The sequence below is a fragment of the Melanerpes formicivorus genome, unplaced genomic scaffold (assembly GCF_026170545.1).
Source record: "Melanerpes formicivorus ecotype bairdi unplaced genomic scaffold, bMelFor1.0.p_v2 SCAF_29, whole genome shotgun sequence".
Classification (NCBI taxonomy): domain Eukaryota; kingdom Metazoa; phylum Chordata; class Aves; order Piciformes; family Picidae; genus Melanerpes; species Melanerpes formicivorus.
Window position 1 is genome coordinate 8,376,655 of NW_027142381.1, and position 23,049 is coordinate 8,399,703.

Sequence of the window (23,049 nt, forward strand, 5' to 3'; positions counted from 1 at the left end):
TTGCTGATCTCTGAGGTCTTTTCCAACCTGGTTGATTCTGTGATTCTAACTGCCAACAGGTAGCTCCACCAGGCAGAGCAGCAGAGCAACTTGCATCCTGCAGGACTGACTCCAGGCTGAGCTGATGTGCCTTTGATGCTTAAGAAGAGTTCAACCTGATCCTTGGGGATGTTCATAAGGGATTCCTGAGCTATCCAGCCACTGAGCTTTGCACCTCTGCCATCCCAGCCCCGTGGCTCAAATCAGCTGAGGAGAAGCAAGCTTGCCCAGGTACATGCAGGAGGTGCACGTGTGGGCAGAGAGGTCTCCTGGGCTTTGGTTCTGAACCAAATCAGACTGAAAATAGCCACTGAAATGGGGCAGGCTGCAGCAGAGAACAGTCTTCAGGTAGGTTCCTCTGTGTGCTGCAGTTTGTTTGGGTGCTTGTTTTAGCTGCTCTTTCATCCTTCAGCTTCTGGAGTAAACTCTTCCTCTCCTGAAAATCCCTCGAGAAAGCCTCCTGCCAGCCGAGCCCAGGAGGATCTCCAATGGATGTTCCTCCATCCCTCTCTTCTTTTAGCTCTCCCCAGGGTACCACTGCTCCTTATGCTCACTTCCTCTTACCTGGAGATGAGGAGACTCAAGGGAAGGTCGGGAGCAAGGGTGTCCCAGTTGCTTGTGTGGCTCCTGCTCCAGGTCTGCATCTCACCAGCTGCTGGTCACTGAGACCTGGCTGTGTGTGCCCCCGGGGCAGGCTCACTGAGTCCTGGCTGTGTGTGCCCCTGGGGCAGGCTCACTGAGACCTGGCTGTGTGTGCCCCTGGGGCAGGCTCACTGAGTCCTGGCTGTGTGTGCCCCTGGCACAGGTTGCCCAGGGAGGTGGTGGAAGCCTCCTGCCTGGAGGTGTTTGCAGCCAGGCTGGAGGTGGCTGTGAGCAACCTGCTGGGGTGTGAGGTGTCCCTGCCCATGGCAGGGGGCTTGGAACTGGCTGAGCCTTGAGGTCCCTTCCAACCCTGACACTTCTGTGACTCTATGTTAGAGTATTTCTGTTTTAAAGCAGCAGAGGACCAGGATAAGTTTAGTTCTGGCAGCATTTTCATGTTCAGCAGCTGGAGCCTGGGAGGAGAGGGGACCCCTAACATTGATAGCTGATGACAGTTAGTCAATGAATTAAGAGAAGGGGGAAAAAAACCCCAACCCCAAAGCCAGGGGTGGCTCTGTCTGTCTCCCAGCTCTTGCTGGCACTAAATTAGAGGATTAATAGGCTTTTAGGAGAGACTGACACAGAGGTGCTGGGGGAAAGACAATTAAATGTGGAAAGCCACTTTCCTCCTTGCATTTAATTTTAACTGGAGGCTTTGAGACTCAATAAATCTTTGCCTTTTGTGTCTTATTTCATTGTCCCATTTTCCACAGGTATTCAGGTCTTCAAGGAGTGTACCTGATGGAAGGGACTTCCTTTTTCCTTTGCTTTTCTCAAGTCCTTTTGCTTCCCCTCCTCAATAACAATCCTCAGAGCTCAGCTCCCAGGCCCCTGCTGCACCGTGGGGCTCACCCCGAGCCCTGCAGCTGCCTGTGGTGAAGTTCTGCTGCCTTTCCCCCTCAGCTTTTGTTGCTGCCTTGCTTAAAGTCCTGCTCAGCCCCTTTTAGAATCACAGAACTGTCAGGGTTGGAAGGGACCTCAAGGCTCAGCCAGCTCCAACCCCCTGCCATGGGCAGGGACACCTCACACCACAGCAGGTTGCTCACAGCCACCTCCAGCCTGGCTGCAAACACCTCCAGGCAGGAGGCTTCCACCACCTCCCTGGGCAGCCTGTGCCAGGCTCTCACCACCCTCATGGGCAACAACTTCTTCCTAAGGTCTAATCTCAGTCACCTCTCCTCTAGCTTGGATCCATCCCCCCCAGCCCTATCACTCCCTGACACCCTCAAAAGTGATGTTTGTGTCTCCCTCCCCAGTGGTTTAGCTCTTGGGCAGGGGGAGATGTCCCTGCAGAGGCTGATGGAGCAAAATACCACTGAAGGGAGCAAATTACTCCCTGAAAGGAGGTTGCAGCCAGGTGGGGGTTGGTCTCTTCTCCCAGGCAAGCAGCACCAGAACAAGAGGACACAGTCTCAAGCTCCCTGGGCAGCACATCCCAAGGGCAAATTCCTCTTTCTGGGAAGAACTTTCTCCTCACCTCCAGCCTAAACCTCCCCTGGCACAGCTTGAGACTGTGTCCTCTTGTTCTGGTGCTGGAAGCGAGCCCCTGGGGTCAGGGTGAGGGCTGGAGCTGGTGTGGTTGCCCCAGCTCTGGCTGGGTTCCATGGTGAGCCCATCCCAACCCATCCTGGCTGGCTGGTGGCAGTGGGGGACCCTGCTCCAGCTGCAGGCACCACTGCTGGTACCTGCACCCACAGAGGGCTCCCATGCCTCTGCCAGGCACCTCCCTGCTGCCTGTGAGCAAAGGGCCTGAGCTTGACCCTTTGATTCCTGGTTTGCATACAGCAGATCTCATTTCCCCCCCACCCCCACCCCCCATCTTGTTTGCAACAAACGCAGCACAGGCCTGGGAGGATGAAAAGCTGAATCACAGGCAGGAAAAGACTCAGCTCTGTTTCAAGCAGGACCCTCAGCAGGTACAGCAGCAGCCATCCTCCACCCCTGCACTTCAGGTTAGCAAAAGGCTTTGTTGCTGCTGTTGTTGTTGTTGCCTCCCCCTCCACTTTCTCCTTAATTAGCCTTGAAATAAAGTGCTAGCACCCAGCATCAGTTCAGGGGAGGAGAAACTGTAAGCTCCCTGCTCCTCTCTGAGCCTTGTTTTCACAATGAATTAATGGGAGTTAATTTAGCCCTGCACAACAAACTGTACTGCTGAGGGAATACAAAGCAGGCTGCTGCCTCCCAGCCCCTTCCTCCCTCTCACCACTGCCTCTCTCTTCTTTATTCTGTGTGCTGCAAGGGCTCTTAGTCCAGCAGGCAGCAAATGTGCTGAAAAAGCAGCAAGCAGGAAAAACAAAACAAAGAATCAGAGAACTGTCAGGGCTGGAAGGGACCTCAGGGCTCAGCCAGTCCCAGATCCTGGAGGTCTGCCTCAAGGCTCAGCCAGCTCCAACCCCCCTGCCATGGGCAGGGACACCTCACACCACAGCAGGTTGCTCACAGCCACCTCCAGCCTGGCTGCAAACACCTCCAGGGATGAGGCTTCCACCACCTCCCTGGGCAGCCTGTGCCAGGCTCTCACCACCCTCCTGGGGAACAACTTCTTCCTAACATCCAGTCTCAATCTCCCCTCCTCTAGCCTTGGATCCATCCCCCCAGTCCTGTCCCTCCCTGACACCCTCAAAAGTCCCTCCCCAGCTTTCCTGGAGCCCCCTGCAGATCCTGGAAGGCCACAATGAGGTCTCCTCAGAGCCTTCTCTTCTCCAGCCTGCACAACCCCAACTCCCTCAGCCTGTTTCCATAGCAGAGCAGCTCCAGCCCTCTGCTCCTCCTCGTGCCCCTTCTCTGGACACCTTCCAGCACCTCCAGATCCTTCCTGGCACAGAGGCTCCAGACCTGGCTCCAGAGCTGCAGGGGAGGTCTCATCAGAGTGGAGCAGAGGGGCAGAATCCCCTCCCTGCCCTGCTGGCCACACTTCTCCTGCTGCAGCCCAGGCTCTGCTTGGCTCTCTGGGCTGCAAGTGCTCCCTGCTGGCTCCTGTGGAGCTTCTCCTCCCCCAACACCCCCAGGTGCTTTTCTTCAGGGCTGCTCTCAAGCCAGTCTGCATGCCCATGCCATGATTCTCTCCCCCTGCTGAGGAGGAAGAGTTTGGCACAGGCTCATTGCTCTCCAGTGCACGCAGGGTGGTAAAACGGGGGGGGGGGGGGGGCTCTGATTCTTTTGGGGGGGGGCTGTTACCATCAGCATTTGCAAACAGGCTGGGGGGTGCCCTGTGGAGGCAGCAGGTCCTGTGGCCAAGGCTGATGCAGGTTTTGTGGAAGCAGCAGATGGCACTTGGCCTTCTCCATCATTTCCTCTAAAATAAACCATCAAACGCAGGAGATTTCAGCCCTTGCTGAGAGAGACAACAAAAATAACCAAGCTGGAAAGCATCCTGGAGCCTGGAGAGGCTTTATGTAATCTGTTCCAACCCAGCTTGAGAGGCAGGGATGGTTTTCCCCCAGAAGAATCCCAAACTCTGTGGTGGTGATGTGCAGATTGTGCAGGAAACCGCTGCAGCCCCCCTGAGCCCGAGCTGGAGCTGGAGCTGGAGCTGGAGCTGGAGCTGGAGCCACCTCTGCCAAGCAGGGGCTCACAGTGCTGCAGCTCCTGCAGCTGATGCTGCCTGGGTGTCAGTGCCCAGGGCCTCTGTGCTCAGAAGTCCCTCCAATGGTACTTTCCACCAAGCCTAACGTGAGCTCTGGAGCCTCCTGGGTCAGTCCAGCAGCTGGAGGAGGGATGTGTGGTGGCTCCTTGGGTGTCCTGGGGAGGCCAGGGTGCTGCTGGCTGCCAGCTCAGGCTCCCATCTCTGTGGCTCTCATTCTCCCTGCAGTGGACAGCTTCTCTCTCTCAGCTGGTGCTGAGTCAGGAGAGCAGCACTGCAAAGTCACACAGACCTTGAGTGGGTCTGGGGAGCCCTGAGCTCAGTGGGCGTGGGGAAGGGGCTTAGGGGTCCAGAACTTGCTGGCTGCTCTCTTGGTGGGACAGGGCACCCCTCTGGGGGCTACCCCTGACTCTGCTGAGCAAAGTTTCTCTTCCTCTTTCTCTGTGCTACTCCAGCTCAGCCCAGCCAGGGGGTGAACAGGGAATGGGATGGGATGGAATGGAATGGAATGGAATGGAATGGAATGGAATGGAATGGAATGGAATGGAATGGAATTCACCAGGTTGGAAAAGACCTTTGAGAACATCAAGTCCAACCTCTCACCCAGCACCATCTGATCAACTAACCCATGGCACCAAGCACCCCATCCAGTCTCTTCCTAAACACCTCCAGGCATGGGGACTCCACCACCTCCCTGGGCAGCACATCCCCAGGGCCAATCTCTCTTGCTGGGAAGAATTTCTTCCTCAGCTCCAGCCTAAACCTCCCTTGGCACAGCTTGAGACTGTGTCCTCTTGTTCTGGTGCTGCTTGCCTAGGAGAAGAGACCAACCCCCTCCTGGCTACAGCCTCCCTTCAGGTCGCTGGGGGCAGCAGGGGGGTGGCTGGTGCCTTTCCAGGGCAGTGGTGGGGGCAGAGCTGCTCCCCACCCAGGCTTCCTGGGGCTGGAGAGCTGGCACCACGCTCAGGAGGGTGCAGGGGAGGGTAAAACAAACCCAGCTTCAGCTGCCACAGGATTTGGCCCTGTGGCTGAGGGAGGGCAGTAGAGTGAGGGCTAAAACCGACCTGCTGAGCTGTCTGCAGGAGGGAGGATACTTAGTGTGTGAGAAGAGTGCCTCTGCCAGGAGTGCCAGGCAGGGCAAGGCTGCTCCCCCCCTCCCCTGACACTGCAGGGTTTGTGCTGGCATCGTGGGCAAAGCAAATCAGCCCTGGGGATGCCACTGAGCTGGGTTGGAAGCTCTGTGCCAGTGCTTAGTGGAGACTGGAGAGGCTGTGGGGGGGAGTGGGAGGGAGAACTGTCAGAGAGAGAGAAAATTCCATCCAAGCAATTAAAGAATCCCTGCTCTTTGATGATGAACTTGGTGCTCAGGGGGTGAATGCAAAGCCCTTGGCAGGGGCATTGCTCTTCCACACCTGCCCCCAGCACTGGGGATATTTGTTCTGCCCAGGAGGATTCCACCTGCCATTAATCTCAGTTTTATTGAAAGCTGAAATAACAGACAGGGGAAATGTGATCAATTAGCAGGGTAATTCCAAGGGGATGCCAGAGTGAAATGAGATCTTCAGTGCAGGAGGAGCTGCCTCCAGCTCTGCTCTCTCAGCAGCACTGTTTGTGTTTCAATGGAAAGTTTATTCTGCTTCCTGCACCTTCCCCTAAACTCCCATTTGAAGCTGGGGGTGAGGAGAGGTTGAGGCCACAGGGTGTGCAGCACTTTGCAGGGGAGTCAAAGAGTGCCTCAGAAATGAAGGCAGCAGCAGGTTTGGGTAGGATTCACCAGGCAGGGGATGGAGGCTGGAGCCAGGCTCTGCTGGGTGGTGCCCAAAGGGCACTGGGTGGAAGCTGAGGCAGAGGAAGCTCCATGGAAACAAGAGGAAGAATTATTACCCTGTGAGGGTGACAGAGCCCTGGAGCAGGCTGCCCAGGGGGGTTGTGGAGTCTCCCTCTCTGGAGATGCTCAGACCCTGCCTGGATGTGTCCCTGTGTGACCTGCTGTGGCAGAGGGGTTGCACTGGGTGAGCTTTCTGAGGTCCCTTCTAGCCCCTGAGGTTCTGTGAGTCACCAGCCCTGGATGTGTTTAGAGGTGGTGTGGATGTGGTGCTTGGGGTATGCTGTAGGGGTGAACCTTGCAGAGCAGGGTTCTGGGTTGGACTTGGTGGTCCTGAGGGTCTTTTCCAACCTGAATCTGTCTGTGCTTCTGTGAAGCTGAAGGACAGAGGTGGTGGTAAGACACAGGGAAAATGGGAGTTTGAAGGGGAAGGCTGCCAAGGGGGAGGCAGGCAGCTGGTGTACCTTGAGTCCTGTGTCCAGTTCTGGGCTCCTCAGTTGAAGAAGGACATTGAGAGACTTGAAGGTGTCCAGAGAAGGGCAGGGAGGCTGGGGAGGGGTCTGGAGCACAGCCCTGGGAGGAGAGGCTGAGGGAGTTGGGGTTGCTTAGCCTGGAGAAGAGGAGGCTCAGGGGAGACCTCATTGCCCTCCACAACTCCCTGAAGGGAGGTTGTAGCCAGGTGGGGGTTGGTCTCTTCTCCTGGGCAAGCAGCACCAGAACAAGAGGACACAGTCTCAAGTTGTGCCAGGGGAGGTTTAGGCTGGATGTTAGGAAGAAATTCCTCCCAGACAGAGAGATTTGCCCTTGGGATGTGCTGCCCAGGGAGGTGGTGGAGTCCCCATGCCTGGAGGTGTTCAAGAGGGGATTGGATGTGGCACTTGGAGCCATGGTTTAGTTGTCAGGAGGTGTTAAGTCTCAGGTACTAGGTTGGGCTTGCTGATCTCTGAGGTCTTTTCCAACCTGGTTGACTCCATGACCCTCTCCTTGGCCCCCAGGTTGGCCCTGCTGGTGCCCAAGGGGGCAGGGAGGACTCAGCCCCATGGCTGCTTGCTTGTTCCACCCAAGCAGAGCTGCTGCTCGCCACAAGCCACTTCCACCTCACCCACCCTGCTCCTCCCTCTGCTGCCACAGTCCCCTCCTTGCCATTTCTGTTTTCATTCCCTGCTCTCATTCTCCTTTGTCCCTGGTGAGGTGTTACTGCTATCGTTACTGCTCAGCGCCGCTTCCATTTTTATTATCATAAATGTCAGCCCCGAGCAGTAAATACCAGAGGTGCCACAACCTGGCTGTGAATCTATCCCAGCACTGTCTGTGGAGGCATCCCTCATCTGAAAAGAGGAAAAGGCTGCAAGTAGAGATGTGTGGGGTTTGATCTGTGTGTGCCAGGGAGAGCAGCATCTCCGAGGGCCGAGGCGGTGTGGATCTGATGGCAGGAGGCTGAACACAGCCAAGTGCCAGGGGCTGCACTTCGGCCACAGCAACCCCAGGCAGAGCTACAGGCTGGGGGCAGAGTGGCTGAGAGCAGCCAGGCAGAGAGGGACCTGGGGGTGCTGGTTGGTGGTAGGCTGAACATGAGCCTGCAGTGTGCCCAGGTGGCCAAGAAGGCCAATGGCATCCTGGCCTGCAGCAGGAGCAGTGTGGCCAGCAGGAGCAGGGAGGTCATCCTGCCCTGTGCTCAGCACTGGTCAGGCCACACCTTGAGTCCTGTGTCCAGTTCTGGGCTCCTCAGGTTAGGAAGGAGGTTGAGATGCTGGAAGGTGTCCAGAGAAGGGCAACAAAGCTGGGGAGGGGTCTGGAGCACAGCCCTGGGAGGAGAGGCTGAGGGAGCTGGGGTTGCTTAGCCTGGAGAAGAGGAGGCTCAGGGGAGACCTTCTTGCTCTCTCCAACTCCCTGAAGGGAGGTTGTAGGTGGGGGTTGGTCTCTTCTCCCAGGCAAGCAGCACCAGAACAAGAGGACACAGTCTCAAGCTGTGCCAGGGGAGGTTTAGGCTGGATGTTAGGAAGAAATTCCTCCCAGACAGAGAGATTTGCCATTGGGATGTGCTGCCCAGGGAGGTGGTGGAGTCACCATCCCTGGAGGTGTTTAGGAAGAGACTGGATGGGGTGCTTGGTGCCATGGTTTAGTTGATCAGATGGTGCTGGGTGATAGGTTGGATGTGATGATCTCAAAGGTCTTTTCCAACCTGGTTTATCCCATCCCATTCCATCTGCAGAGTTTCACTTTCTCTGCTGGCAAACCACTTCACACCATCCCCTCCCCTCCCCACCCCCTCTCAATTACCATCAGATGAGCAAATAGCAGGAGGAAGAGCTGCTTGTTGGGATTAATAGCTGTGGCTCTCCATACCCAAACATCTCATTAGCTTTGAACTGTCTCTACCAAGCTGGCCAAGCCCTGCTGCATCAAGGTAGCCTGGGAGCCTGCCAGGGTTGGAGCAGTTTCTTCTGAGGCAGAACCCTGCCTGTTGAGAGGGGTGAGGGTTTGGGGTTTGGGCTGGCCTGGCTCTCCAGAAGTCACTCTGCTCAGCAGCAGCAGCAGCAGTGTGATTAACCTTGCTTCAGTCACGTTCAGCAGCATTTAGGCTGAAAGCTGCTGGGAGCTTGGCTCTGGCAGCCTCCCTCCATATGGCATGGTAAATGCCAGCACATGAAATGAACTCTCATAAATAAGTGATAAGGGATGATTTGCCCTGCTCTGGATGGGCTGGCTTCCCACCTCCTGCAGCCTTGAACCACTGCTTCTCTGCAGCAGCAAAGGCTCTGGCCCCTTTGGAGGGGGAGCAGTCTGCTTTCAGCAGGTTTGAGAGCGTGTGCCCCTGCCTGTGCCCCATGTGGGGCTCCCTGTGCCCATGCAGGGATCCAGGGACCCCCACACCTTGCCCTGGGAAGCTTCAGGCTGGAAGGCCTGTCCCTGGTGCAACACAAATGCAGTGTCCCAGAAGGAGGTGAGGTGGTAAGTAGGACTTTGAGGTAGTCACAGAATCATGGAATCAGCCAAGTTGGAAAAGGAGATCGTATCCAGGTGGGGGTTTGGCTCTTCCCACAGGCAGCCAGCACCAGAACAAGAGGACACAGCCTCAAGCTGTCCCAGGGGAGGTTTAGGCTGGAGGGGAGGAGAAAGTTCTTCCCAGCAAGAGGAATTGGCCTTTGGGATGTGCTGCCCAGGGAGGTGGTGGAGTCCCCATCCCTGGAGGGGTTCAAAGGAGGCTTGGATGTGGCACTTGGAGCCAGGGTTCAGCTGTCAGGTGTTAGGTATCAGGCACTGAGTTGGACTTGATGATCTCTGAGGTCTTTCCCAACCTGGCTGATTCTGTGATTCTTCTCACCTGCACTCAGCCCCCAGCAGGCAGCAGCAGCTCCTGCTGATGAGCACAGCTCCTGCTGGGCAGAGGAACTGCCTGGAGGCCAGGCCAGCTCTCAGCTGTGTCCTATCCCCCTCTGGATTGCCAAGGGCCACAGGAAATTGGCTGAGGTGAGGCCCTCCTGGGGTGGATAAAAGTCGAGGAGGTGACTCCTCTTGCTCCTTGTCCTTGTGTGAGCTGAGTGTCTGGAGCTGGCTGAGCCTGGGTGAGAGGTTTGGGTAAGTGAGAGCTGGCTTCCTGCTGATGGAGAGGCTCTGCTTTGGGGTGTGTGGGGAGGGAGGGAGGGCTGGCACCACTTGAAGCTCTTCAGAAGCCTCCTAAAAGACTCAGCCCTGTGTCTAGAGAGCTTTCTTGTTCCTAACCCTAGGGGAATGCTGGCTTTGACCACTGGCTCATCCCCCCAGCTTCTCTTCTCTCTAAGGCTGTGCCAGAGGAAGTTTAGGCTGGAGGTGAGGAGAGAGCTCTTCCCAGAGACAGTTGTTTGCCATTGGGATGTGCTGCCCAGGGAGGTGGTGGAGTCCCCATCCCTGGAGGTGTTCAAGAGGGGATTGGATGTGGCATTTGGTGCCATGGTTTAGTAGTTATGAGGTGTTGGGTGACAGCTTGGACTTGATGAGGTCTTTTCCAACTCTCTTGATGCTCTGATCAGCTCCCCTGCAGGGTGGCTTCCCCAGGAGCTGCTGGGGCACTGGTTCCAGTATCAACCCAGCTCGAGGGGGCCCAGTGCCAGCCTTTGAATCAGCCTTTTCCTGCACCACCCAGGGGTGCCCCAGGCTGGACCCTGCTCTGTCCCTGAGGCATGACTTGGGCTTGGGTGGGAAGCAGCAGGAAGGGCTGAAATTTCCCTGTGCTGCCCAGCGGTGCAGAGCAAGAGGCAGCGCCGGCAGGGGATTGATGGATGGCACCAGGAGAGCAGCGTGCAGCGGTGCCACTCCTCAGCAGCCAGGTTAATGAAGGAGGCTGCTAAATAGCCTGAGACTGTGCAGCTGAGATCAGCTGCTAAATGAACTCCAAGTCCCCCAGCACTGCACTCCTGGCCACTCACTTAGCTGCCGTTAACCCCCGCGGCCAGCGGCAGCGCCGAGCGACCCTGTGAAGCTCTGGGGGGGCTGCGTGCTTGGCTGGCCTTGGGCACTGCCCCCACACCCCTCAGGCCTTGGGCACTGCCTCAAACCACCACTGTGGAGCTGGGAGGCAACAACCAGAGGTTCACTGGAAGGCTGAGTGTGGTATCAGTGTGCTCTTAGGGCACAGAGGTCTGCAGGGCTGTAGAGGAGGTCACCAAGAAGGGGAAGAGATGCAGGGTAGCTGAAGAGTGTAAATTGGAGGCAGTTTAACAGGGAGCAGTGATTTATCCAGCTAGAGACACTCCAGTGCAACAAATTCAGCTGAAATGGATTTGTCCCTGGCTGGGAGTGCCTCAAAGCCTATCACCAATGCAGCTGCAACTCGGCTGCAGGCTGGCAGCTGTGGAGCTGCTAGGTGGGGAAGAGGGCTTCTAATTGTTTCAGTTGCTTCAAGTCCTGTCCTTCTCAATCCCTGCTCCCAGCTAGGGGAGGAAATCAAGTGCCTGAAGAGCAAAACCAGATCCTAACTTCCATGGATGCCTCCTTCTCAAGCTGTAGGAAGAAAGGTATGGGCTGGGGGTTGGTAGAATCAGAGAAGTGTCAGGGTTGGAAGAGACCTCAAGGCTCAGCCAGTCCCAACCCCCTGCCATGGGCAGGGACACCTCACACCACAGAAGGTTGCTCACAGCCACCTCCAGCCTGGCTGCAAACACCTCCAGGCAGGAGGCTTCCACCACCTCCCTGGGCAGCCTGTGCCAGGCTCTCACCACCCTCCTGGGGAACAACTTCTTCCTCACATCCAATCTCCATCTCTCCACTTCTGCTTTGATTCCCTTTGGGTGTTCCTTCAGCAGGAGGCTCCAGCTCTTCCCTCTGCTCTGTAGGATAATTCCCAGTTTTACAAAGCTTTCCTTCTCGCCCTGGGGTTCAGATACAATGCTGGGGATGTCCAGAGCAGCCTTCTGAGCTTGGGGTTTGAAATTGCCAGGAGCACTTCGTGGTACCAGCATGGCCTTTGCTGACCTTTGGAGATTAGCTTTAATGCCCAGCAAGAGTTTTATCTTAAGCAGATAGTGTAAAGGATCTGAGAAGTAGGTCAGGAGACATTAAAGAGTCTATTTGATTCATCATGACCTGTGGGTACAGCACTGATTCAAGCCTTGAGATGCCATTAGCAGATGCTGCTTCCACCTCTGTTGTAGATATTAGTCAAGCAGCCTGACTGGGAGCCAGGAGGGACCCTGCAGGGCCATCCCCCATGCTCTGAGCACCCAGAGGAGCTCCATCCCCTGCTGTCCCCTCAGAGTCTGTGCAGCACAGGAGGTGTGGGGAAGGCTTCTGGGGTCCCAGTGCCCATTTCCTGGGCTGTGTGTGGGTAGCAGCCCCCATCTGCATTTTGGCCACAACAACCCCAGGCAGTGCTGCTGGTTGGGGGCAGAGTGGCTGAGAGCAGCCAGACAGAGAGGGAACTGGGGGTACTGATTGACAGCTGCCTAAACATGAGCCTGCAGTGTGCCCAGGGGGCCAAGAAGGCCAAGGGCATCCTGGCCTGCATCAGGAAGAGTGTGGCCAGCAGGAGCAGGGAGGTCATTGTGCCCTGTGCTCAGCACTGGTTAGGCTGCACCTTGAGTCCTGTGTCCAGTTCTGGGCTCCTCAGTTTAAGAAGGACTTAGTTTAAGACTCCACCACCTCCCTGGGCAGCACATCCCAATGGTCAGTCTCTCTGTCTGGGAAGAGTTTGTTCCTGACATCCAGCCTGAACCTCTCCTGGCACAGCTTGAGACTGTGTCCTCTTGTTCTGGTGCTGGGTGCCTGGGAGAAGAGACCAACCCCCACCTGGCTACAACCTCCCTTCAGGGAGTTGGAGAGAGCAAGAAGGTCTCCCCTGAGCCTCCTCTTCTGCAGGCTAAGCAACCCCATCTCCCTCAGCCTCTCCTCACAGGGCTGTGCTCCAGACCCCTCACCAAACCCCTCAGCAGGTGTCTGCAGCTCTCGGTGTGCCAGCCTGGCTGTGCCCTGCTGGAGCAGCTGCCTCCATAGCAGTGCAGGTGATGCCACCCCTGTGTCCCCCAGCCCAGGGCTTCCCTTCCCATCTCCAGAGCTCCCAGGACCCTGACGAGCCTGGGCAGCAGCATTAATCCAAGATGAATGCAAAACTCCCTCCCCCAGATCTGTTTAACCTAATAAATAGTTCCAGTTAATGGCCAGCAAAGGGAATGATGCTCAGTAAATTTGATTTTATGAGCCTTTCACTTCTTTGCTGTGCCCATTAGGTCGGAAGCTGGGTAGTGGTAAGTGGCCATTAGTGCATTAGCTCAGTGATGAGGGAGCTGCATTTGAAAGAGGGATGGAAAGAAAAGGCGTTGTGGAAAAGCCCCCGAAGCCAGGTGCCTCTGCTGCAGCCTCGGCTGGCTGACAGGGGCTGCGGTGGCTGTGAGCTGCAGGGGCAGCAGGGCTTGGGCTCTGGGGGGCAGTTGTGGGCAGCCTTGTTACAGCAGTTACACCCTGGCTGTGCTGCTGTGGGCAGCGTGAGGGCTGTGAGGCAGAGCTGCGGCTGCACAGCCCCCCCTGGCCAAGGGAAGGCTCTGCGTGGTGGATCCATCGCTGGGGAGGAGAGAGGCTGCTGCTGGGAGCCTGCCCCCAGCAGTCCCAGGATGGGCCCGGGGGGGGCTGCTGTGCCCCCAGCACAGTCCCAGGATGGGCCCGGGGGGGGCTGCTGTGCCCCCAGCAGTCCCAGGATGGGCCCGGGGCGGGCTGCTGTGCCCCCAGCACAGTCCCAGGATGGGCCCGGGGCGGGCTGCTGTGCCCCCAGCACAGTCCCAGGATGGGCCCGGGGCGGGCTGCTGTGCCCCCAGCACAGTCCCAGGATGGGCCCGGGGGGGGGCTGCTCTGCCCAGCACAGTCTCAAGCTGTGCCAGGGGAGGTTCAGGCTGGATATGAGGAAGAAATTCTTCCCAGCAAGAGAGATTGGCCACTGGGATGTGCTGCCCAGGGAGGTGGTGGAGTCCCCATCCCTGGAGGTGTTTGGGAAGAGCCTGGATGAGGCCCTTGGTGCCATGGTTGAGTTGATCAGATGGTGCTGGGTGGTAGGTTGTTCTTGATGATCTCAAAGGTCTCTTCCACCCTGGTTAATTCCATTCTAGTCACCCCTGGGCCAGGCACAGGGGGCTGCCCTGCCCAGCCACAGACTCCTGGTGACCATCCCAGGGGCAATCTCTTCTTCCATTCACTCCCTTCACGTTTTTCACTCCTTTCAGGCAAAGCAGGATTTTTCATCTCTTTCCCCCCCCCACTTCCTAGACACCCTGGGACTATTTGCAGCCCCCCAAAGAGCCATCCCATGGTCTGGGTGATTTGGTGGAGGCTCCTGGCTCGGAATTGGTACCCAGCAGCGTTCCAAGGGCAGGGGATGTGCTGGTAACTGGAGCATTGCCTCCCCCTGGGAGAAGCACCCAGCCTTACAAGGCACTGTTCAGAGGTCACACCACTGCACCAGCAGAGCCAGATTCCCTAGGAAGGAGAGGTGATGTCCTGAGCAGGGGAATTTCCTTCCCTCTTGACCTCTGGCCACTGAGGAGCTGTGGAGATGCCCTGGGCACCTCTCCGTGTGCCAGACAGGTGAGTGAGCACAAAGGGAGCAGCTGCAATGGCAGAGGTGGCCTCTTGCAGGGGAGTGTCCCCAGGTGCTGCAGGCTCTGCAGCCTCCATGCCCCAGCCTGCTGCTGCATGGAGCTGCCCTCACTCAGGCCCAGAAGGTGGCCTGAGCTCTGCACCCAGCCGCAGCGAGCGGTGGGCGAATCCCTGCCCTCCTTTGGAAAGGGTTTACCCCGAGGGGTGGCTGCAGGGGCTTGGCACAAGGCAGAGGGCAGGAAGCCTTCTGGAAAAGCCACCTGCAACCCTCCCACAGAGTGGAGGCTCTGCCCACCCGCTGCTTGCCGGCGATGGCTGCTGGGAGAGCTCTGCCTCTGGCTGGCTGTCAGGGTCCGGCCGAGCTGCCTGCAGGATTGATCCCTAATGAATTGCTTCATACCTCACCCCGCTGGTGATTGATAGTTAAATCTACTGCCAGCCCCAGGCTCATCAGCAGACACATTTCAATTTCAATTTGTGGGCTGCACTCTGACCATGGAGCCAGGGAGGGGGTGGGGGTGGTGCAGGGAGTCCTCCCTTGGTGCCTAATGGAAGCTGATGTATAGAAAATGAAATCTGTTTGCTCTGCCAGCCTGGCCTGCTCGCCTCCCTAATTTGCTTCCACTTACAAGGGTTACTTAAGATGCTGACACTTCACCAGGGGCTTCCCAGGTAATGAGAACAACTTTGTTAAGGGCTTGGAGGCAGGGAGGGACAATGGGTTGCATTTGTTTGACAGCAGTTTGGAGTCCCCCGGGGGGGCACCTGAAGTCTGTGCAGCCCAGAGAGGGTCACAGTGCCTCTCCAGAGCCTTGTTCTTCCCTGCAGCTTTCCACCTCGTGTCTCCCCCTCCTGCCCAGGCAGGATGTGGATCCCAGCTGGAAGTGAAGGCCAGTTGCTCTAGGGTCACTGGGAACAGCTGGCTGGTGTTTGGGGTCTGGGCTTTGTGAGCTGCTGTTTGTGTCTGAGCAGGATGCTGGGGTGTGAGGCCATGGCAAGTGTTGCTGTCCCACAGCCCCCCCCCCCAGGCTGGCTGCCCACCTTGGCTGACTGCCTGTTGCTAGGACTTTGTTCAGCAGTCAGGAGAACCTGCTCCCTGCTTCTGGGCCTGCAGCAGCCCTCCCTTGGGCTAGAGCCTTTCCCTGGCCCAGCTGTTCCAAAGGCAGGGGGACCCCCTGAGCCACAGAATACAGAATCAACCAGGGTGGAAAAGACCTCAGAGATCATAGAGTCCAACACCTCCAGGGATGGGGACTCCACCACCTCCCTGGGCAGCACATCCCAAGGGCAAATCTCTCTTGCTGGGAAGAACTTCTTCCTAACACCCAACCTGAACCTCCCCTGGCACAGCTTGAGACTGTGTCCTCTTGTTCTGGTGCTGCTTGCCTGGGAGAAGAGACCAACCCCCACCTGGCTACAGCCTCCCTTCAGGTAGCTGTAGACGGCAAGAAGGTCTCCCCTGAGCCTCCTGCTGGGGCTGCCAGCAGTGCATCCCCTCAGGGCTCTGGGCCAGGGCTGGGTGTCCCTCCCAACCAACCCCTGCCCTGTGCTTTGGTGCAGTGCAAAGCTGAGCCCTCAGCAGCTCTGGCAGGCCCCTCAGCTCCCTCCCTGCAGTTCTTATTTCTTTCAGGCGTTGCTGGTTTGTTTTTCCCCTCCTTGCAATTGCTGTAGAAGTGAAAACCTTCTCCCTGCAAATATTTTTAGTGGTCCTCATGCTTTGCTTTCGACTTGTGAAAGCGTGTTTACAGCAAGGGCTGAGTAAACACCCTGGAAATAAACAACCGCGAGTGCGGGGCTGCTGGTGCTAGCACCAAGACTACCATATGCAGGGCTCGGTGCTGCTTGAAGGAGCTGATTCCATCAGGGAGTTTGGTGCCTGTGAAAGCTGGCGAGCTGACAGCCCAGAGAGATGAAATCTGCTGGCTGCAAGCATCTCCCCCTCGCCGGCTGCCTGCAGCCCCTCTGACCCTGCCGGCAGAGCCTGCCGGGGGCTGGTTCCTTCTCCTGCCCTTGGGCTGCCAGACGTTTCCCCTCTCTGCTAAAGCAGCGGTGGGAGCTTGCACGAAGCGCTCTGCTAGGAGCCAGCCTGGGACAACCATTCAGCTTCACTTCACATTGGGTGGAAATAGCTTCCAGGCACCAGCAGCAGCCTGGGGACAACATAAAGCCAGGATCTAGATGAGAAATCCTTCATAGCCAATTAGCAGCCACTTGAGTTATCAAGTACCCTTCAGCCTCCTCTGCACCTGCTTCGCAGAGGCTGCTGAGCTCAGGAGCCCCCTGAGGAGCTCCCTGCTGTCCCCTCCTGCTCTGTACAGCCACTCGTGGCCCCTTGCTGCAGCCCCTCGGGGTGAAGCTGTGCAGAGCTGATGCCCTGGGCGTGAAGTGCTGCACCAGCTCTGCCCTCCTGGGTGGCATCTCCGCGGGCATCCGCAGCAGAGGGATGCTAGGGGCTGAGCTTCCACCGCGGGGAAACTGCGAGGGCTGGGGGAAGCCAGCACAGAGCTAGAAGGAGGAGAGAGGTCTCCCCCACACCCGCTGCAGCCCTCGCTCCCCGAGCCCATGCATTCTTAAAGAGTGATTAATGTGATGGCTGAGAGGGGACATTAAGTGAGACATCCTATTTACCAAGAGCTTCCTGGTGGCGTATTGGAGAGAGCAGGGACCCGGCGAGAGCCTGCTGCGTGTTGTTGGTAATGCGAAGGGACAAGCGTTATTTGTAGTGCCTGCTGAGCTCCATTAAGTCTTTTACTCACCTTGTTCTCAGGACAGGGCTGTTCCACGTGGAGCCAGCCGGCCGCGGGTCACTGTTCCATCTTCTGTGCCTGAGAGGAAGGAGGCTGCTGCCCAGCCCCAGCTGCTGCGTGGTGCCACCGACCCGGCGCGGGCCAGCTCCTTGGTGAGTGGTGGGTGGCAGCACCCCGGTTTGCCCCGGCAGCACCCTCCCCCCCGGCCCCAGTTTGCACAGCTGGCACTGCTGCTTGGCACTGCTGCTTTGCACTGGCAGCAAGGCCATGCCCCTGGGCTCACCCTGGGCTCTCAGCAGCAGCCCACTTGTGCTGGTGAGGGCAGGTGTGCCCAGGGGTGGGTCCTTCGTGGGGGTCAACCCCCTTCCTGCCCAGGCCTCCTCCTGCTGCTGGTGATTTCCCAGCAGCTCCACTCAGCCACCCAACGCTGGAGCTGGTGCACAGAATGTTAGGGGCTGGGAGGGACCTCAAAAGCTCATCCAGTCCAACTCCCCTGCCCAGAGCAGCATCACCTAGAGCAGGTCACACAGGAACTCATCCAGGCAGGGTTTGAGCATCTCCAGAGAGGGAGACTCCACAGCCCCCCATGGCAGCCTGCTCCAGGGCTCTGTCACCCTCACAGGGAAATAATTCTTGCTCCTGTTTCCATGGAACTTCCTCTGCCTCAGCTTCCACTCAGTGCCGCTTGTGCTGTCCTGGGGCATCCCCCAGCAGAGCCTGGCTCCCGCCTCTGGGCATTCACCCTGCACATCACAGTATCACTAAGCTTGGAAGAGACCTTAAAGATCATTGAGTCCAACCTGCCACCACAGACCTCATGACTAGACCATGGCTCCAACTGCCACTTCCAATTCCCTCTTGAACACCTCGTCCCCTCTTGAACACATCTTTATCCCGGGAATGAGGGCACTCCTTAGGCTCCTCTTCTCTATGCTGAAGAGCCCCAGCTCCCTGATTCTGGTGAGGGGGTGCCTCCCAGAGCCCCTCTGTCCCGCTGCCGAGGCCAGGGCTGGGGACCAGCTCTGGTGTGTCCCTCCTCGGGTCTCAGAGCCTTTGGCAAAGCCCCGGGAGCCTCCCGCTTCCCTCTTCGCCCGCACGAAGATGAATGTCTAAGCGGCGCCGGCGCCATCAATCTCTCTCGGAGGCTTTGCTCAGAACAAATAGTTAGCAGCAGAACAAGGCATCTGTTTGAAGATGACACGGGGCCCCTAATCTCTTTACGAGGCAGGTAACGGCGCTCCCCTGAGACGCCGGAGGGGACTCCTCGTCCCCGGCAGTGGCGGCTGCCGCGCTCGGCCGAGCGCTCCGGCAGGCTGCGGCTTCTCCGACCCCCCGCCCCCCCTCCCTTTACAAGGAGGAAGAGTCATTGAGATTAATTGCACAATTGAACACGCAATATGGTAAACAGCTATTTGGAGATGATTGTTTGCCTTTTAATTATGACGTACAGGGGAAGTTCAGCAGCCGTAAATTTTTCATGGGGTTGTAAATGCAAATGCGGGCAGCGGAAGGGAGCAGGGGAAGGCAGGCAGCGAGAGCCCCGTTCCGCACCCCCTCCCCATCCCCCGCGCAGGAGCTCTCCTTGCCGGGGTGGTCCTGAGCCTCGGGAGCTCGCTGAGCCAGCGCCCAGCAGCTCCTTGGATCACAGGATGCGAGGGGATGGAAGGGACCTCCGAAGGTCAAGTCCAACCCCCCCGGCCAGAGCAGGAGCATAGAATCCAGCACAGGGCACACAGGAACACATGGAAATTGTCAGGGTTGGGAGGGACCTCAAGGATCAGCCTTGAGTCCTGTGTCCAGTTCTGGGCCCTTCGATTTAAGGACATTGAGACACTTGAACATATTCAGAGAAGGGCAACAAAGGTGGGGAGGGGTCTGGAGCACAGCCCTGGGAGGAGAGGCTGAGGGAGCTGGGGTTGCTTAGCCTGGAGAAGAGGAGGCTCAGGGGAGACCTTCTTGCTCTCTCCAACTCCCTGCAGGGAGGTTGGAGCCAGGTGGGGGTTGGTCTCTTCTGCCAGGCAAGCAGCAGCAGAACAAGAGGACACAGTCTCAAGCTGTGCCAGGGGAGGTTTAGGCTGGAGGTGAGGAGAAAGTTCTTCCCAGCAAGAGAGATTTGGCCCTTGGGATGTGCTGCCCAGGGAGGTGGTGGAGTCCCCATCCCTGGAGGTGTTCAAGAGGGGATGTGGCACTTGGAGCCATGGTTTAGTTAGTCAGGAGGTGTTGGGTGACAGGTTGGGCTTGCTGATCTCTGAGGTCTTTTCCAACTTTACTGATTCTATGATCTAGTTCCAGCCCCCCTGCCATGGGCAGGGACACCTCACACCACAGCAGGTTGCACAGAGCCACCCACATCCAGGTGGGTCTTGAAAGCCTCCAGAGAGGGAGATTCCACAACCCTGCTCCTCTTCCTCAGCACAGCTCCTGGGGCAAGTAGCTTGAGTTTTTGCTTAGGAACCAACCATTCCTCATCTCTGCTCCATCTGCTCTCTGCAAGAAAGCTCTTCAGGCAGAGCAGTGAGGGTGAAGTCCCTCTTGGGCCACAGTTCAGGAGGAGAGAGGAGCAGGGGCTGCCCCTCTGGCAGCACAGAAGTTGTCTGTCTTGCTGGAAGTGAGCAGCTGAGCTGCTCTCCCCAGCAGCTCTTCCTTATCACATCTTTTCTCTCTTTTTCAGTCTTATCTCTTTCTCCTCCATCCCTCAAGCCCTCCTTTCCCCAGCACACACACACATGGATGTGTGCTGTGGCAGCTGGAGAGGATGAAAAATGGCTGTGTAGGGGGTGGGGGAAGAAAGTTTAATAGCAAGGAAATATGTGCCAAGAAAACAATAATAAGGAGGGAGGGTGGTAATAAAGAGGAAATCTAATTGAAATGGAAAATCTCCATGGGAAAGGGGAGAAATGTTGGGGGAGGTGGAGGTAGAATATTGTTTTCATCCACTCACTGCTCTGAGGCAAGGAGCTGCACTTCCCAACTGCTCAACAACTGGTGTGGTAATGAAAGATGAGCATCCTCCTCTCAGTGCTTCTGAAGCTGATCTCTCATGGGACAAAGCACAGCACTGGGTGAATCTCAGCGTGTTTCATTCTGCCTTAGGCACAGAACTGCCTGTCCCAGAGCCCTGCAATCACACCCTGGGGCTCCCAGCAAGGCCAAGAGCTCAGTTCTTGAGCCACAACCTCGGTGCTGACAGGGTTTGATTCCCAGCAGCTGGGGGAAGAAGGCAGAGTGGGGGAGGGCTGGGGGAAGAAGGCAGAGCGGAGGAGGGCTGGGGGAAGAAGGCAGGGCGGAGGAGGGTTGGGGGATGAAGGCAGAGTGAATTTTAATTGCCTTCCTCTTTGCTGGGACTAATCAGGTGTCAGGTGGAATCTGTGCCCACTGGGGTGCAGTGGCTCTGTGCTGAGGTGCCCAGGGTGCAGTCCCAGGTGGGAAGCAGCGGTGGAAGGACACCAGCAGAGCAGTGACTGCCTGGCAGCCTCTCCTGGGCCCTGCCTCCGGGTTGCTCCTCGCCGGTTCTCGCTCCCCAGCTCTCTCCCAGTGTCCTGGCTGAAGGACACCTTTGCAATGAGGGATGAGCCATAATGAGAGAAGAGATGCAAATTAATCAAAGATGACACCAGAAATGATGGGAAACATAATTTCTTTGGCATGGTGTTCAGCTGGTGGGGGGGATGTGCATGCAGGCGCAGGAGCTGTCACTGCTCGTTGCTGGCGTGGCTCATGAGGGACCTTCCAACTGTGAAGACCAATAACCCCTAGACAGAGGTGTGGGGTGATCTCCAGCTCAGGCTCTGCAGCTGGATGCTGAAGTTGTGTGTGTTTGTGGTCTCTCAGTGGTCTGTGTGGTTTCAGGTAACACCTTGAGCATCCTGGGTGGCAGCAGCAGGTCCTCATCACACCGAAGCCTTGTCCCCAAGGAGCAGGTGGGTGATGGTGAGACACACCTGAGGTGGGATGGGGGAGACTGGGGGACATTGAATGTTGCCAGCCTCTTGTTGTCTGACCAGGAGCCAGTGTAGAGACTTCCCTGAGCTGAGCTGAAGATCAGTCCCTGGCTTTACAGCATGCAGGGGCGCTGAAGCCTCACACGGTGCCTCTGTGTCACCACGGCCTCTGCAGGCTCTTGTCACGCTCAGCTCTGCTGTCAGAGGCTGCCTGCTCTCCAGCCCAGGAAGGGCTTTGGCATTTCCCTGCTGAAGCACCTGACAAACAGGTTTGTAGCTCCTCCTGGGCAGCCTGGTGCCCCAGCAGCAGGGGCAGTGATGGGCAACCAGGGGCAGCCATGGGCAGTGATGGGCAGCCAAGGGCAGCAGCTGGGTCTTGTCCCCTGCTCAGCTGTGGTTTGGCAGTGGCACAGGGGACAGAGTGGTGCCACTTGCAGTGAGGTGAGGCAGGCAGGCCAGGCACTGCCTGCCCAGGGACTTGGCCTGTGGCTGCCAGCAGCAGGGGTGGGGGCAATGCAGTGCTGCTCTGCCAGCCCTCCCTGGCCTACCACTACCTTCCTGTCACAAACAAGGTGGCTGAACATTTCCTGCTGTTGTTGTTGTTTGCTCTGCCTTGTTGTTGGCTAAAAGCATGCACTGTGCAGGGTTTAAGTTGGTTAATGGAGCATGGTAATTGAATGGCAGTGGCTGCTCTTTGAGAGGCCTGGAAATAGATGGAAATCTGCTAGGATCAATGTATTGTCTACAGGGAACTAATCTATCTCTGGGAGAAGCTGGTGATTTGTTCTTGTTGTGCTATGAAATCAGAAACTATTGCTATTTATGAAGCACATTTGTGAAGCTCTCTGCTTTTAAAGAGCTGGCTTGAGGGCATTGCCATCTATCACATAACCCACGTGGAGCTGGGTTACAAAACCACCCTCAATTAAAAACAGCTTGGAGCAGCAATGTGCAGTGCAGGCTCCGAGGCTCTGCTGGAAGGGGAATGCACTGCACCTGGTTAGAGAGTCAAGCAGGGCTCCAGCCCTGGGCTTGCAGCACAGTTGTGTTGCCATCAAAGCCTTTCTTGGGGGGGTGCTGCCCGTGGAGATGATTGCCAAGGGCCTGCTGCTGGTGGCTTTGCAGGGTTTGGTCTGCCTGGGAGGGGGCAGCAGTGCCTGGGGGGCTAGAGGGAGAGGGTTTGTGTGTCAAGGAGCATCCAGGCTCAGGCTCTCCCCCAGGGTAAAATCAGTGCTCAGGTCACAGGGTGGGACAGGAATCTGCAATCCCACAGGGAGTGAAAAACAAAAGAAATGATCATAGGATCAACCAGGTTGGAAAAGGCCTCAGAGATCACCAAGTCCAACCTATCACCCAATAGCTCCTGACTAGCTAAGCCATGGCTCCAAGTGCCACATCCAGTCCCCTCTTGAGCACCTCCAGGGATGGGGACTCCACCACCTCCCTGGGCAGCACATCCCAAGGGCCAATCTCTCTTGCTGGGAAGAACTTTCTCCTCACCTCCTGCCTAAACCTCCCCTGGCACAGCTTGAGACTGTGGCCTCTTGTTCTGCTGCTGCTTGCCTGGCAGAAGAGCCCAACCACCACCTGGCTCCAACCTCCCTTCAGGGAGTTGGAGAGAGCAAGAAGGTCTCCCCTGAGCCTCCTCCTCTCCAGGCTAAGCAACCCCAGCTCCCTCAGCCTCTCCTCCCAGGGCTGTGCTCCAGACCCCTCCCCAGCTTTGTTGCCCTTCTCTGGACACCTTCAAGTCTCTCATTGTCCTTCTTAAATTGAGGAGCCCAGAACTGGGCACAGGACTCCTGGCAGCCTTCTGCACTCAGAGGAGGAGTTCCCCTGGGAACCACTCACCCTTGCCATGTGCATCAAACCCACTCTGAGCTCTTACACAGCGGGTTGGCTCCTCTGCAGAGCAGAGGACAGCGGCAGTGCTGCAGTGGATTAGAGGAGGTTGAGCGAGCCAGCACCACTCAGGGCCAGCCTGTGACATGTCACAAGCAGCACAGTGCTTCACTCTGCCAGCTGTTAAACTGGAAGGGATTGGAGTTGGTTGTGAAGTTTGATGTGATTGATGGTGGATGCTCAGAGCCAGGGCAGGGCAGCCCAAGCCCGGTGCAGCAGGCAGGCAGGGGCTTGACAGGCGCTGCTGGGTCCCCAATGTGCTCACAGCAATCCCCACTCCTCGGCCAAAATAAATACCTCAGGCCTGCCAAAAGC

General features: G+C 57.2%; 1 long non-coding RNA gene across 1 annotated transcript in view; it reads left to right on the forward strand.

Annotated features, from left to right (window-relative positions):
* Positions 1-309: 309 nt before the first annotated feature.
* LOC137449398 (uncharacterized) overlaps positions 310-23,049 on the forward strand; it is a 37,260-nt gene continuing 14,520 nt past the window's right edge. Inside the window, exons 1-3 of the long non-coding RNA XR_010989373.1 lie at positions 310-387; positions 16,915-17,046; positions 20,744-20,814. This is a non-coding gene — a long non-coding RNA (uncharacterized lncRNA). The remainder of the gene's footprint in view (positions 388-16,914; positions 17,047-20,743; positions 20,815-23,049) is intronic.